Genomic DNA, 15,345 nt, shown 5'->3' with positions numbered 1-15,345 from the left:
ATAAACGTGTGCGTCCTTCACCTTTTTTTCTCTGCAAAAATGACGGGAGCTGCGTATGGGGGAAAAGATGGACCCACTACACCTTGCTTGAGAAGTAAGCCCACTTGCCTAACGATTTCCTCTTTATTTGCCGGGGAGCATCGATACGGAGCTCTGTGGGTAGGGACGTTGTTGCTGAGGGAAATGATGTGTCGTACATCCGCGATACATTCGAAGTCCATTTGAAATTTCGAAAAAAAAAACGTCCTCGTAACTGTGAGGCATCTCTCTCAAAGGAGCTTGCTGCGATGGTGGAAGGTGCGTGACGTCAACGGCTCGGAGTGGGGTTGTATCGGCGCTGAAGACCCACCATTAAGTTTGAAAGGATTTCTGCAGAGCTTTGTTGTCTTGAAGCAAAGTCATCGTGTGGAAGTCCAGTAACAGGTTGCAACGCCTTGCAAGAATTCAGTCTTCATGCCTGGTAGAACGTGTGCTTGGACTGCCTGCTTTATCTTCCCTATTTCCAACTGTATGTGTGTGCGGCCCAAAGTTTTGGGGGTTGAATTGGCTTGTTGGACACTAATGCATGAATTTTTGAGCAACTGCAGCTTGAGTTATATTTTAAAGCGACTTCGTTGATGCAGGTAATAGTCGCTCCTGCATACAAAGTTGCGTTCACTATGTGTCTGTTCACAATTGCACCAAAACGTAACAATAAATCTTTGGGCTGCCCTCTTCGTTTCCCTAATTGTCAGTTAGAGCAGACACCATTTCACGACGAGCGCACTCATTGTACCCGTGAAACTGATTTGGCAAACCAGCGGATGCACAATGTCGGCACTCACTGCGAGTGGTGCGCATCGATCCTGCAGGGAGCCATGGTCGCGTAGAATGAGGCTCTCGAACCATGAGCTGCCACTTTGACGAGTGTTGGGAAGCATCTCTGTGGACAGAGTCTTCCGCTCGAAGCGCAGCAGCAAGCCACTTGGCCGCGCTGGTGACCGTCAGTCCAGCGAGGCGCCTTTTGATCATCTTAGGTACACCGTCGGTAAATCTTTATACTGTGTGAGCGTCTTTCAAGTCTGTGAGGCGACCAAGTCACGTCTTCTCTTCGTAGTAGTGCCTGATTCGCTGCTCTCTATTGAGCCTGCAGTGTAAGAATTGGCGGAAAGGTTCGCTGACAGGTGCAGAAAATCGTGCTATCATGCTTGTTTTGATGCCTTCCTACGTATCTTCTGCGTCGAAAATCTCGGTGAGGCACCAGCGGAATGCCTAACCTTCCAGGTACTCGCTGATGCAGTCGATGCGATTCCATTTGGACCAGCTGACGTTGCTCGCCTTTGTTTCGAAGAGGTGCAACCACTTGCCAACAGGGGTGCCGTCTTCAGCTCCGGAGTATTTCGGCTGGCTGATTATCTTCTTTGGTGGGCTCATGATGTTGCTGTGGTAGATCCTCTTACTTACTGTAACGGATGAGACCTGGCGTCAGTCAGAGCACCAGTTTATTCTGACTCTTCATCTTCCTCACCTTCCTTTCCGCCACTCACCCGTGAAGTGTTATATATATATACATATACATATACATATATATATATATATATATATATATATATATATATATATATATATATATATATATATAATTGGATCTGCCAGACAATAATGCCAAGGAATGTATGGGGTTAGTTATTAGACCGCACTATAATGTAAATGTGAAGAAAGAAAAGGGGGTAAAAAGTTCAATTATTTTGAGCAGGAACCGAACCTGCTACCTTCGAATAATAACGCGTTCAATGGTCTACCACTGAGCTTCCACGCACTATATATATATATATATATATATATATATATATATATATATATATATATATATATATATATATATATTGATAGAGAAAATGTCGAACACAACAAACCTCAATATGTCTATACATAACCTTTGTTGATTACAAGAAGACATTTGACGCGTTGAAATATCACCACTCATTGAGGCACTGTGGAATCGGGGCATCTAGGTAGCCTATATAGACATACTGGAGGAAATATACAGCACATCCACATCCATCACATCCTCCATAAATGAAGTGATAGAATCCAAAGAAACATAAGATAGCAAGACATGTTCTCTGCAGTGCTATTCTCGACGTGTTCGCAATATTTGCGGGGAGTTTTTGGGGTTCTATATTGAAAAGATTTGTAAATAAGAGTTCATAGTGAGCATCTTAGGAAACTTCGATTCGCTGGTGTCATTACTTTGTTCAGTAACACAGGGAACCAATTACAACCTATTATCACTCAACCTGACACCAACAGCAAAAGAGTAGGTCTGAAAATTATTATTGATAGAACAAAAGTAATGTGCATTAGTGTCGGCAGAAAACAGCGCTTTGCGATAGGTGCCGACACAATGGTAACTGTAAAAGAATAACTCTACTTGGGACAGGTAGTAACTGCAGAAGGAAAACCTGACAGTACAATAAGTAGAAGAATAAGAATTGGGTGGATAACATTCAGCAAGCATTCTCAATTGATGAATGACAGTCTGCCAGTGTTTCTCTAGAAGAAGGTATATAACCGCTCTTTGTTGCCTTAATTATCAACGGAGCAGAAACCTGGAGGCATACAGAGAGGTTTCAAATTAAATGAGAATAATGCAGCGAGCATTAGAAAGGATAATCATAGGTGTAACTTTAGTAGCCAGGAACAGAGCAGAGTGGGTCAGAAAAAAAATGGAGGTCAAGGTTGTCATAGCTCAAATCAAGAAAAAAAAGTGGACATGGACCGGGCATGTAGCGCGTAGGCTGATCAATAAGTGTTGCTGTTTGGATTCCAAAAGAAGATATGCGGGTGAAGGAAAAAAGGGAAGTTACGTGCGCACGATACATTAGAAAGTTTGCGGGAATAAAGTGGCTGCAGTGAGCAGAGAACCAAGTTCAACTCAATCCTGCCAAAGTAAATATACTGCCTATCACCTCAATAAAACTCGTAAATAAAAAAGCGCCAATAGAACGCTCACTGATGGTTTGTCCACTCACATCACTTGGGGCATCGTGCATGGGAAGATGTTGCCATATGCAACATTCACACGTATCGCAGGAGACTGGTAAGCTGACTCCATTCGAGATTGTGTATGGCCCCATAGTCACCACGCCTTTAACCGCGATGCTGCCTATGAGTGACAATTCAGGGCACAAACCTGACATTATTGAGTCCACACAGATAGCCGAGGAAGTGCGAGAGATGTAATTAATCTGATCACGCCGTCACCAAAAGGTAGAAAGAAAAACAACAGGTGTGCAATTATTGTCACGCTTAAGAAATGAGACGTGAGCATAGCCATCTTTAGTATATGTCTGTTATATATTCATTTGAATTTAGGTCTCACTAGAACCTTTTTGTGTTTTTTCGTTATACGTCAACGCAGGCAAGCATGCCATATCTGGAGTGACGTGGCTGCCACTAAGGTCTTCGTTTTATTTCACATGCTTTTACATGCCAAAAATACCTGTAAGATAATACAAAGCGAATTCAGAATCAGAATCAGAATCATTTATTTCAAATCAAACATAGGGTTGGGTACATCGTTAGAATATACAGATGGAGGTCCCGTGATCAAAGATTGAAAAGGGACTTCTTCATGATAACACGTTGAACATTATATACCAAATGGCAATATGAGGACCTAAAATGACATAAGCTTGTATGATACAAGCGAAAAAAGCACATCATTGAAGAACATTATGAAAAATCATTGAAAAAGAAAGGGAATGTGGCTAAGTCAATAGGAGTAAGAGTAGGGCACGAAACATAATCAAAAGGTAAAGCGAGAATGCATTGCACAGGAATAAAATACAGTAGGCACAACATTTATATCGTAGAAATAGGATATAAAGGTACGGGAAAATATAAATCAGCAAAATATATCGATGGAAAAAACTAGAGCAGTCATATCGAACATTGTCTTCAGTTAGGATGTGGTTTTGCCTATATATGCAGCGTATTCCTTCAAAGACGTGAAAGTTTACATTTCAGTGCCCTCATATGTAGCCGCCCTGTAACAAAGTTGTGCGAGCGTCACCATTCACTAAACATTCATATTGAAGAGTGGCGGAGAGAGTTTCTATTAGTGAATTAATATTCGCATGTCTCAGGGTCTAACCATCAATGGCATACGAACAAGTGGAAACATGCGTAATGTCTGTACGCACACAAAGTGCCTATGAATTCATACACGGAATTTAAAACCAAATAAAAACGTTCAAAACTGTACTGTTTCACTATTTTGCACGTGTAATAAACACGAATTTTATACGCACAAGTATTTTAAGAGTAAAAAGTCCACACTCCATGCATTCTAAGAATTACCACTTTTTGCAGCTGTCCGTAAGTGGCGGGGAAGAAACTTTGAGTGAAGAGCTGGACAGTGAGAACCTGGCCGATTTTGTTGGAACCAAGATGGCGTTTGATGCTTTCGAGTACTTAGTGAGTGAACAAAGAAACCAAAATCTCGCCGGGCTGAATATGTCAGTGCGGCAGCTGTTCTTCATCAGACACTGTGCGAGGTGGTGTTCCGAGGACCACTCAGTGAACCCACCACATGCACCACCCCGTGTGCGTTGCATGGTGCCACTTATGAACATGCGGTCGTTCTCCAGTGCTTTTGGATGCGCGGCCAACACAGCGATGAATCCAAAGGAGAAGTGCACCTTTTGGTAGAAAAAAAAGGACTTTACTGTATATCTTTCACTGACTGTTGGTCATTTTCCTTCATGGGTGTTTCCTAGTAGTAAAACAGGTCCAGCCGATCCTCCGTACCGGGAGAATTGGTGTAATGCAAAGCATCCAGCAAGTAGTGGCATACTTGTGAGTAAACATGCTCACGACATAAATGGTATATTTTCGTATTACCGTGTAAGCTGCTCGTACAATCGGCTTAGGTAATAGAACTTTATGTGTGCATCAATCTAGCAAAACGGCCGCGAGCTCACCATGAGCGTGGCATGTAAGTAATGTCATGCGACATGCAATTGAACATTTTCATGATAAGACCTCTCATAAAATTTCGATATAGTCACTTCGTGCAGAACCGATCTTAGTGTATATCAAAAAACGAAATGACTATGAGCCTACTATGAGCATGACACGTAAATAAGGGTGCCCAACAGATGCATGTCGACGTACGCGTTTTACCGCGTATCGTATAAAGCCACGACGCAGTCACGTAATGCAATACCTACTTTGGTGCATATAAATTGGGTGAAATGACTACGAGCTCACCATTAGCCTGCCATAACATTCGCAACATACATGCAAATATTTTCATATCAACGCTTGATATATATGATCACTAAACGATGGCATCCGACAACCCCAATTTTATCGTATATCTAGTGAGCGTAACGACCGTGAGCTCACCATCAGCATAGAATATACGCCCTGGTACGCAAGACATAGCAGTTTTTTTCATTTTCACGCCTCCTCTCATATACACTATTCATACAGTAACATCGCGGAATACGAGGTTTTTTTTTGTATATCAAGCCAGCAAAACGGCCGCGAGCTGACTATGAGCGTAGCACGTAAGTCATAGTGCACATGACATGCATGTCACGATATTCATGTTACCACCTCTCATGTGTGTTCCTCATACAGTGATGTCACGCATTCGATTTTGGTGTATAAAAAGCGGTTAACACAACAGTGAGCGCCTTTTGCCTTTGGCATAAAAATAAAAAGGTCAAACGATATGCATGTAACGAAGTTCAAGTTAACACCTGCCTCTTATTTTCGCGCTTGTGTAACTTCACGTAATAATAATTTTGTTGCGTATTTGTTAAATTAAACAGCTACGAGGGTCACCAGACGATGACATAGAAATTATACTTATATTATAATTATAAGACATGCTTGTCATGATTTGAACCTAAAAAAGGCAGTGACAGCAAATTTCCAATTCCAGATGTGGCATTCATTCGACTGCTTGGTATGAGTGAGATTTTTCAGCGAAGAGTGAATTACGTTCGTTATGCAGAAGTTATTTCGTTTCAAGCACAAAGAGCGTCCAAGGCTCATCGACACGTTCCCTGCCATGAGACATCGACATTACTTTGACGTGTTTGGATCGATTTCCATCTATGCGCGCTGCCAGCCACTCGCGTGACCCAATCGTTTTTAAATTGTCGTCCTCAGTGCAGCCGACAGGCATTTAAGTGCTGCTTGCCTTTTAAAAACTGAAATACAGGCCTGCATTCCTCACTTATCGGGGAGAAAATCTGATATACGATTGCCTATTTATGCGGAAGAGCATTATTCGATGGGCCACCACTGCAACTGAGAACGAATTATGCAACATGTCTTTATTTATCGTGAAAGCTCGTATACAAGAGAATAAATAGGTGGGTAAAGTTCGGGAAAAGGCTAAAGTAGGTTTTAAGCAATTGACATGGGAAGTTCCCATTGCATGCTGTTTTCTCAAAGTTAGCGAGATTATATTTTTTATTCAAAAAGTTTGACAATCTAAACATTGGCAGTTTTCATTTACCTAATCGTACGGAGTTGTTCATCACGTGAGCGAATGCGGCAGTTTTCATAAATAAATATCCTCAAACCGTAATACAGAATCTTCACCCCTTCGACATTAGTTCTTTTTAAATAACGACTTAGAAAAAAGGCACGAAAAAAACGCTGCTTGGGTCGATTCCGAGATTTCCTGTAAAGATATATACATTACCCAGACAAACAGTAAGCTGAACGAAAGTTTTAACACGTATGAAATTTAGGTGAATAATCTTGAGGTGCGTAGCTTTTATATATTTTGTGTATTTCATCAAAGTCGGAAAAAGCAGCTGAAAAGTTCAACGTGGCACGGCGTTTCGTTGTAAAGATTCATTTGCTGTGCTTCAAAAACAATTTTTCTAGCAAAGCCGATTTCGGAAATCTCATAAAGAAAATACACAAAATTATGAAATACATTTTAGGTCGAAAAGCCATGTTATGTTCAATCTTAAGTGGAAACACTCTTCGAGTTTACTGACACTGCACAGAAAAAGAAAAGAAATGTGAGACTGCAAAATACAATTTGCTAGCATGAATGTTTAGACATGTCTTGTTTTTTTACGTTTCCTCTTTCCCCATTTGTACGCAGTGCTTACGTGAGCACGTGTGGCATAAAAACGTGTACACAGATATCGGTGCGCAGCATCGAAATTGCGCATTCTACAAGACAGTCGCATGTTTTTAACGCAGCTAATATACTAGTTGCATTTTCACACGCCATCACTGTAGTGTTGACTAAAAAGTGAAGTAACTGTAAACAGAAGTGATATATATGCGACATACTATTATTCGCAACCTTGCAGCGCTGTTCGGAGCACTTGTCACCACTGGGGAAAAGCGTGGCACTCGTGTGGCTTTTTAGCTGCCGTGGTAGCACAATGACTCACCATACGCTCCTTGCCCGTTGCGAAGAGCGATACTGACTGCTTAAGCAAAGTTGCATGCTGAGCAGGGAAATCGGGTGAAAGCAGGGACGCGGGTGAAGGTTGTTGGTTGCGACTGGCTTTCCTGTGCCGCATCATGGGCGCTGATATCGTCTTCAGTTGCCACTCTACAGTGGCGAGTGGCTCGAAAAATGCACAAATGCACACTTGTAGCCGTTGACAAAAAAAATATATTGTTGGAGACCCGTGTACTCAGATTTCGGTCCACGTTAAAGAACCCCAGGTGGTCGAAATTTCCGGAGCCCTCCACTACGGCGTCTCTCATAATCATATGGTGGTTTTGGGACGTTAAATTCCACAAATCAATCAATCAATCAACCGTTGACAAAATAAATCGGTACGTGCGAGCGACGATCGAAATCCGATAAAACTGCGTCACCGCGCCATCTGACATGGAGAGTGCGCATGCTCGTCCTTTCAATTTCGCAGCCATAATTCTTTAATCTCTCTCAGCGTACCGGTGATTACACGTACCGTTTCGTGCTAGGCGTCGCTTTCTTCATTCTATAACGAGCTCAGTTCTACGGGTGTCCAGTGGTGGTGAAGTGTATGCGACTCGCTGCGCCCTGATTAAAGAGATATCATATCTTTTCTCAGTGGCGAACCGGTGCCACGCACGTCAATAATACTCTTCTTCGCACGTTCTTTTTAGTTGAATTGTACTATGTGATAGGGAAACACGAACGAGTGCATCGAAAATGAAAGGGCGTTGGGCCTAAACAATGCTTCAGTTTGTTAGCATAACAAGAAGCAGGCAGATCGCCCTGCACATGCAGCAAAATAGGCGAATGAACTAGAAAAAAAAGAAAAAAAATCTATTGCTGTAGTAGGCGAGGTCATGGGTTTACCTTCAAAGAACAAACAAATAGAACACGCGCAAAAGCAGAACACGAGAATTTCGATCGATATTACTTGGCACCGCCTTCTCCACAATTAGCCTCAGCCTGCCGTGAGAAAAAGAAAGCCTATACGTGTAACAGCAACACAATTTTGCCACGCAGAACGCCCTTTTTTTTCGCCCACTACCAACGACGCTCACGTAGACATCGACACCGGAATTTCTGTTAGAGGAGCTTTTACCACGAGCGCGTTAAATGAAAAATTCGGCTGCTCCGTGCTGCGTGTGACGCGAGCCGCGTGCACTTTACCGCCACAGTGCCCTCGTTCATCTGAGCACGTCACAGAATGAAGAAAACGACGCCTAGCACGAATCATTGGTACGCTGCAAGAGAGAAAAAGGGTATGGCTGCGAAACTGGAAAAACGCGCAGGCGCACTCTCCATGTCAGATGGCGCGACGATGCAGTTGGTGCAACGACGATGGAACGGGTGTACATACAGTGAACTCGTTACCACTTCCGCAGTTTGCCATACTAAGAGCAGCTACCCGATTTCAACAGATAAGCCTCGCATCATTTGCCGCGGTGACCGCAGTCAGCTGTCCTCACCGCCACGAGTGTTATGCCGTGAAGCTTCGGGCAATCACAGGTGGCGGCTAGACTCGCGATGCCGGCAGCGGCGCCTGTTTCTTGTTTTCTGCAATTGAAACCTATTGGTGTTCGTTTAGTGCAAATTTCTCACTTAACTTTCGAGTGCATCGAACGAAATCACTTACCACGACACTACAACCTCGTTTCTTTCATAATACTTCAGCGTCCTTTTAACCAACTAAACGCATGCCACCCTAAAAAGCCTACTTTCATAAAGACTCGCTAGAAAAAAACTTGGCAGATTCCACGTACAGCGGGAATCGCTAATATGCGAAGCACGATTGAGGAAGCTTGATACGTAACTGTAAAATCAGTGCAACAATACGAGGCGGAAATAAATAATGCCGTACGTGACTTTCATGTCATGATTATCCCTATTGGACGTGTCATTTACCTTCGTTATCTATATACTTCACCTGATATCGAATTTGGTATCTGTGCAGCCAGCGAAACGGCCGCGTGCATGCTATGAGCGTAGCATGTAGTATTGTTTTACACGACACGAATACCATGATTAATATGTTTAGACGTGTCACATACCTCCGTCGTCCATTCACGTCCCGTAATACGAAACTTGGTATATGTGAAGCTAGCGAAACGGAGGCGAGCGCACGTAACGTTGACGCGCGCCCACGCTGGGCGCAGCGACACTACGCTATAGCAAAGCGCGAGCACTCTATATTCTGATACTAGGCGCGACCATCGTCTGTCAGCGAGGCCCGACGGCAACGGGCTCGAAATGCGACATGCTTCATTTCGCGCTGACGACGTCGCCTAGACAGCACAGCGTCTGCTTATCTTCGTGCCGAAAACACGCCGGGCGCGCTGAAACGCGAAAGCGTAATAGCAACGCACCGCGGCGTGCGCCGGCGAGTATATGTAAGGCAGATCGGCGCCTGGCGTGGCATCGCCAGCGTGACGCGACGAAACGAACGCGCGCCGGGTCGCGTCAAAGTGTTTTGGCACCTTGAGTGTGGCCCATAGTCATGTTCTTACATGACACGCATCTCACGAATTCCATGTTTGCACTAGTCACATACCTTCACCATCCATTCACGGGACGTAATACCAAATTTGTCACATGGAAAGCTAGCGAAATGGCCACGAGCGCATCATGAGAGTGGCAGGTGGTCATGTTGTTTCAAGACACGCGTTTCATGATTATTATGCTTTCACTAATCACATATCCTCGTCATCCATTCACGTCACGTAATACCAAATTTGGTGTATGTGAAGCTAGCGAAACGACCACGAGCGCATCATGAGTGTGACCTGTAGTCATGTTTTATATGACACGCGTCTCATAATTATCATGTTTAAACCAATCATATACCTTCGTCATTCATTCACGTCCCATAATATCAAATTTGGTGTATGTGAAGCTAGCGAAACGACCGCGATCGCATCATGAGTGTGGCATGTAGTCATGTTGTTACATGACACGCACCTCATGATCATCATGTTTGCACCAGTAACATACCTTCGTCATCCATTCACGTTACGTAACACCAAATTTGGTATATATGAAGCTAGCGAAACGACTGCGAGCGTACCATGAATCATGACTTACATGACATGCATGTCATGATTTCAACGTTAGGGTCTGTCATTTGTGTTCGCCATGCAGTCATGTCACACCATGCCAATTTTTCAAAATGTCATGTGAACGAAACCACTGCAAGAGCAGCAAGACCTTGAAATATAGATTATGACAATAATGACATACTTGTCAAGATAATCATGTTATGACTAGTCAATTATGCTCGTCATATAGTCCTGTTATGCCATAGCAAATTTGGTAATGATACCATTAACAAAACGGCCAGGCGAGCTAAACGTCGTAGGCGGCTAAATAGATAGGTAGATAGATAAATACGCTCTAAGTCGCCGAAGCTCGCAAAGAAATGCTTCTCATTTAAAACTCGCCAAGTAATTTTAAAATGCCATGTAATGTAACACATGAATCCCAAATAATGACGTCAGGCAAAGTAAAATGTGTGGTCAGCGTGAAAGATTATATTTTCATTATTTTGATAGTGCTTATTTCCTTTCCTAATTCACTGCTTATGTTTTCGCTCTTTTTTGTAATATTTTCTGTCTTTTACATCATTCATTGTAAGGAACAGAAAGAGAAAGGAAAGGCCGCGAGGTTAACCAGATATTAGCATCTGGTTTGCTACCCAGCGCTGGGGGCGGGGAAATAGGGGCAAGAAAAAGGGGGTAGATAGAGAGGAAAAAAACACGCGCACTCATGTGAAAACGAAAACACACACAGGAAGGGCGTCCTAGCTACAACCTTTCAGTAAGGCCGGTCGATCGCGAAAACTGTAGTAGCGCTTTCAGGGCCTTCTTCAGTGAAGTTGCATCTTGTCGATATTGTAGAATTCCTTGCTTCGACAGAGGTTGATTATCTCATTTGCTGTGTTGCTTGTGAAGGTATAGTCGTTGTTTACTAAACTCTAGGCAGTCACAAAGAATAAGTTGGATTGTTTCTTCTTTGCCACAGTGGCCACAGGCTGCGGTGTCAGCCATCCCAATGCGGAAAGCGTAGGCGTTGGTAAACGCCACGCCCAACCACAGCCTATATAACAGGGTCGGCTCTGCTCGGGAAAGCCTCGACGGGTCTTGAAGACTTAGCGTAGGGTCAAGTGAGTATAGTCGCGTATGCTTGAAGTGTGGCTGATTCCATTGTGATGCGTTTCGCTGTCGAGCAAGCCTGCGGAGCTCTTGTGCAGCATCTGTCCTAGAAAGTGGTATTAGTTGTTCATGATCTCCTGTGTGGGCTGAGCGGGGAGCTTGATCGGCCCGTTCATTGCCGATGATTCCAAAGTGACTGGGTAACCACTGAAATGTAATTTGGTGCCCTTTCTCAGTCAGGTGGTGTATAACCTCTGCTATCTCTAGTACCAGCTGCTCGTGTGGTCCACGGCGTAAGGCTGATAGTAGAGACGGCAATGCCGCCTTCGAGTCGCAGAAACTAGTCCACTTGCGTGTAGGTTTATCAACTACAAATTGCAACGCGGCACGAAGTGCTGCCAATTCTGCTACCGTTGATGTTGTTGCGTGAGATGTCTTGAATTTAATTGTCGTGGCCAACCTTGGTATCACTACTGCTCCTGTAGAGCTGTCCGGCTGAACCGATCCGTCAGTGTATATATGTGTGGAGTCTTGGTATTTCTCATACAAGAGAAGTAGTGTGAGCTGTTTAAGAGCCGGTGACGACAAATTGGCCTTTTTCTGGACGCCAGGTACGTTAATAATAATCCTTAATTGAGCGATGCACCATGGCGGAGTCACAGGTCTAGCGGCAGGAGAGAAGGAAGTTGGGATCGACTCGCCATGTGCGGTCACTGTTTTGCAGTAATATGTGCATGGTCGGTCCACTGTTAGAGAGGCTGGGTGATGTCGAGGAGTTCGAGCAAGGTGTCGTATATGTGTCCTCAGCACTTCAACATTAATGTGGGTCTTGATGAGGTGGTCCTTTGTGATGGCGATAGTTGCCGCTGTTGATGCACATTGGGGCATCCCTAAACAAATCCGGAGTGCTTGAGCCTGGACACTTTAAAGCATACGTATGCTTGTTTTACTTGAGTTGGTTAACGCATCTAGGCTGTACCGAAGGAATCCAAGGAAAATAATCCTGTATAGTCACAACATAGCAGCTGTGGACATTCCCCAGTTCTTTCCAGCGAAGAACTTGAACAAATTACAGATTCCTGTCAATCGCCTTTTCGTGTATTATACATGTGGGCTCCATGAGGGGTCTCTGTCAATTATAACACCTACAAACTTGCATGATAGGAGGTGACGTATCCTTTCGCTGTTTATCAGAACGCTGTAGTTCTGCATTGGTTTGCGCGTAAATGCTACAAGTGCACATTTCTCAGAGGAAATTTCCAGACCTCGTTGACGGAGGTAAATAGCAACTCGAGTGGCAGCTCTCTGAATTCGCGCTCGCAGCTGTAGACGTGTTACTGCAGACGTTCAAATGCAGATGTCGTCCGCGTACATAGACAATCTCACAGTACTTGGCAGATGCTCATTGAGAGTTATTGGCGTCAGGTTGAATAGTACAGGGCTAAGTGTGCCACCCTGGGGGACCACCACGGTGGCTGTAATGCAGCGAAGTGTCACCATCCTCTGTTCTCACGAAAAAGGATCGCTCAGAGAGATAGCTGCGTAGCCACTGAAACATCCGAACACCCACTCCTACCTCCTTGAGAGCGGTGAAGACAGCTTCATGTGTGATGTTATCGTACGCCCCTTTAACATCAAGAAATAAAGAAGCACAGAGACGCTTACGGCATTTTTCGTGTTTCACGTAGCTGACCAGGTCTGTGACGCTATAAATTGATGACCGGTCATGGCGAAAACCCGTCATAGCGTCCGGGTAGATGTTCCGGTGCTCCAGGAACCATTCTAGCCGTCCTAGTACCATCCTCTCCATCACTTTGCCCGAGCAACTATCCAGTGCAATCGGGCGGTACGATGTGAGCACCAATGGTGACTTGCCAGGCTTCAGTAATGAAACCAAACGGCTGGTCTTCCAGTTAACTGGGAGGGTTATTATCGATAGGCTACTATATTTTTTTCTAAATCATTCCTCTAGAGTGGGTATGCGCCATAGTGTCCACTAGAACCGTGATCATTGTTCTTTTTTTTTCGTGTATTAGGTGAAATTTCGCGCTACATTTCATTTTTTTGTGAATGTTGATTAGTTCGAATTTGCAGGAATATGACAAAACTGATAGTTTTATTACAAAACTCCAATAGACCAGTTTAGTTTGGGCACTGTTTATCATTGATAAGAATTACTCTTGCACAGCAATGCCAACGCATATAAATTTCTGAAAGTGAAATATAAACACAAAAATCTCCAACGATCATGCTGGACGAATTTCTCAACAGTTCTTAATACCACGAAAGTAAAACAGCTGACGGCAGAAATTGTACGTTAGTTCTTCTTCGTCTGGGGAATACGCCTGAACACCGCTGCTTGAAACGTTAGAGAAATAAAAACATTTATATGGTATAGCAATTACGAACACATCCTCACATATTTCTATATTGAAAGTGAGAATATTCACAAATTGAGTAAGATAAAGTTAAACAAGAAATACTCATGTATTGATTATTTCATTGGTATGTGAAGTTTAACGTTCCAAAACCAACACACGATCATGAGGGACGCCATAGTGGAGGGCTCCGGAAATTTCGACACACTGGGGTTCTTCAACGTTTACTAAAATCTGTTCACACGGGCCTAAAGCATTTTCGACTACATCGAAAATGCAGCCACCACTGCCGGGATTGGTTCCCGCAATCTGCGGGTCTGCAGCCGAGTACCTTAACCACTAGACCACTGTGGCGGGGCAAATACTCTTGTATACAGCTGCAAAATATTAGAACTGCAAAAGAGCTTGGAAAATTTGGAAAACTTGGAAAAGAGCTTGGAAAAAAGCTTGGAAATAGCTTGGAAATTTAATACCTGTCAGTTTTTTTCGCGATAAAATGACGTCACGAAACACCACTTTTTCACATATTCATTACGCTTCTGCGACGCCCATGAAACCATGACCTGCCATTCATACATGAAATGACATACGTGCCACGATTTTCACCTTGATTCTGGTCAGTTGTGTATGTTTACCCTTTTGTTCGGACATACAGATTATCATGTTATTAAGGTAATGAATAGCTGCAAGAGTGCCAACACTATGGCGAGCAAAGTATACCATTTATGACATACTTGTTGTGACTTTTCTAATGCTAGCTGTAATTTGTTGGCCATGCAATTGTGTTATGGCGTTCCAGTTATTGTATACGTCCTATAAACCAAAGAGCCATGATAGCACAAAGTTGAGACTCGAAGTCTGATGAAAAAATTACGCCTTATCTTCATGTTTCACGGCAAATGTCTACGAAAGACGATGTCTTGTCTCTGGGGAGAGTGAACCAAACGTTAATTTGGTTTTTTGCGTGAGAAAACCGGTGAATTGTGTCCTGGGGGCACTGCGTTAGAGTGCCTCGATTCGTGAAGCGGAGGCGAACGAGTGCATCGACGCACGTGAGATACGAGCGCTATGTGGCTGTTATCTTCAAAAAACAAGGGGTGGCGTGCACGCCTGGCTCAGAGGCGATAATGTGTAGAGGGCACAGCGAGGGGTAGGTGGCACCACCATGTCATCTTTGGAAAGCGTTGAAAACAACTGCCATTTTGACCATATCGTTGCATTATCAGCGCAGCGTGATAAACGCTACAACCCCTTAAAATTACTCATGTGTGCCTTAACTAGTGAAAGAGACACACCACAGAATATAAACGCGTTCTGATTGGCCTCAGATATGCACAATAATTGCTTTACAATTCACAATCGC

Source organism: Rhipicephalus microplus, chromosome 3 (genome assembly GCF_043290135.1).
Source record: "Rhipicephalus microplus isolate Deutch F79 chromosome 3, USDA_Rmic, whole genome shotgun sequence".
In the NCBI taxonomy this organism is placed as follows: domain Eukaryota; kingdom Metazoa; phylum Arthropoda; class Arachnida; order Ixodida; family Ixodidae; genus Rhipicephalus; species Rhipicephalus microplus.
Note: the sequence above shows the minus strand (reverse complement) of the source record.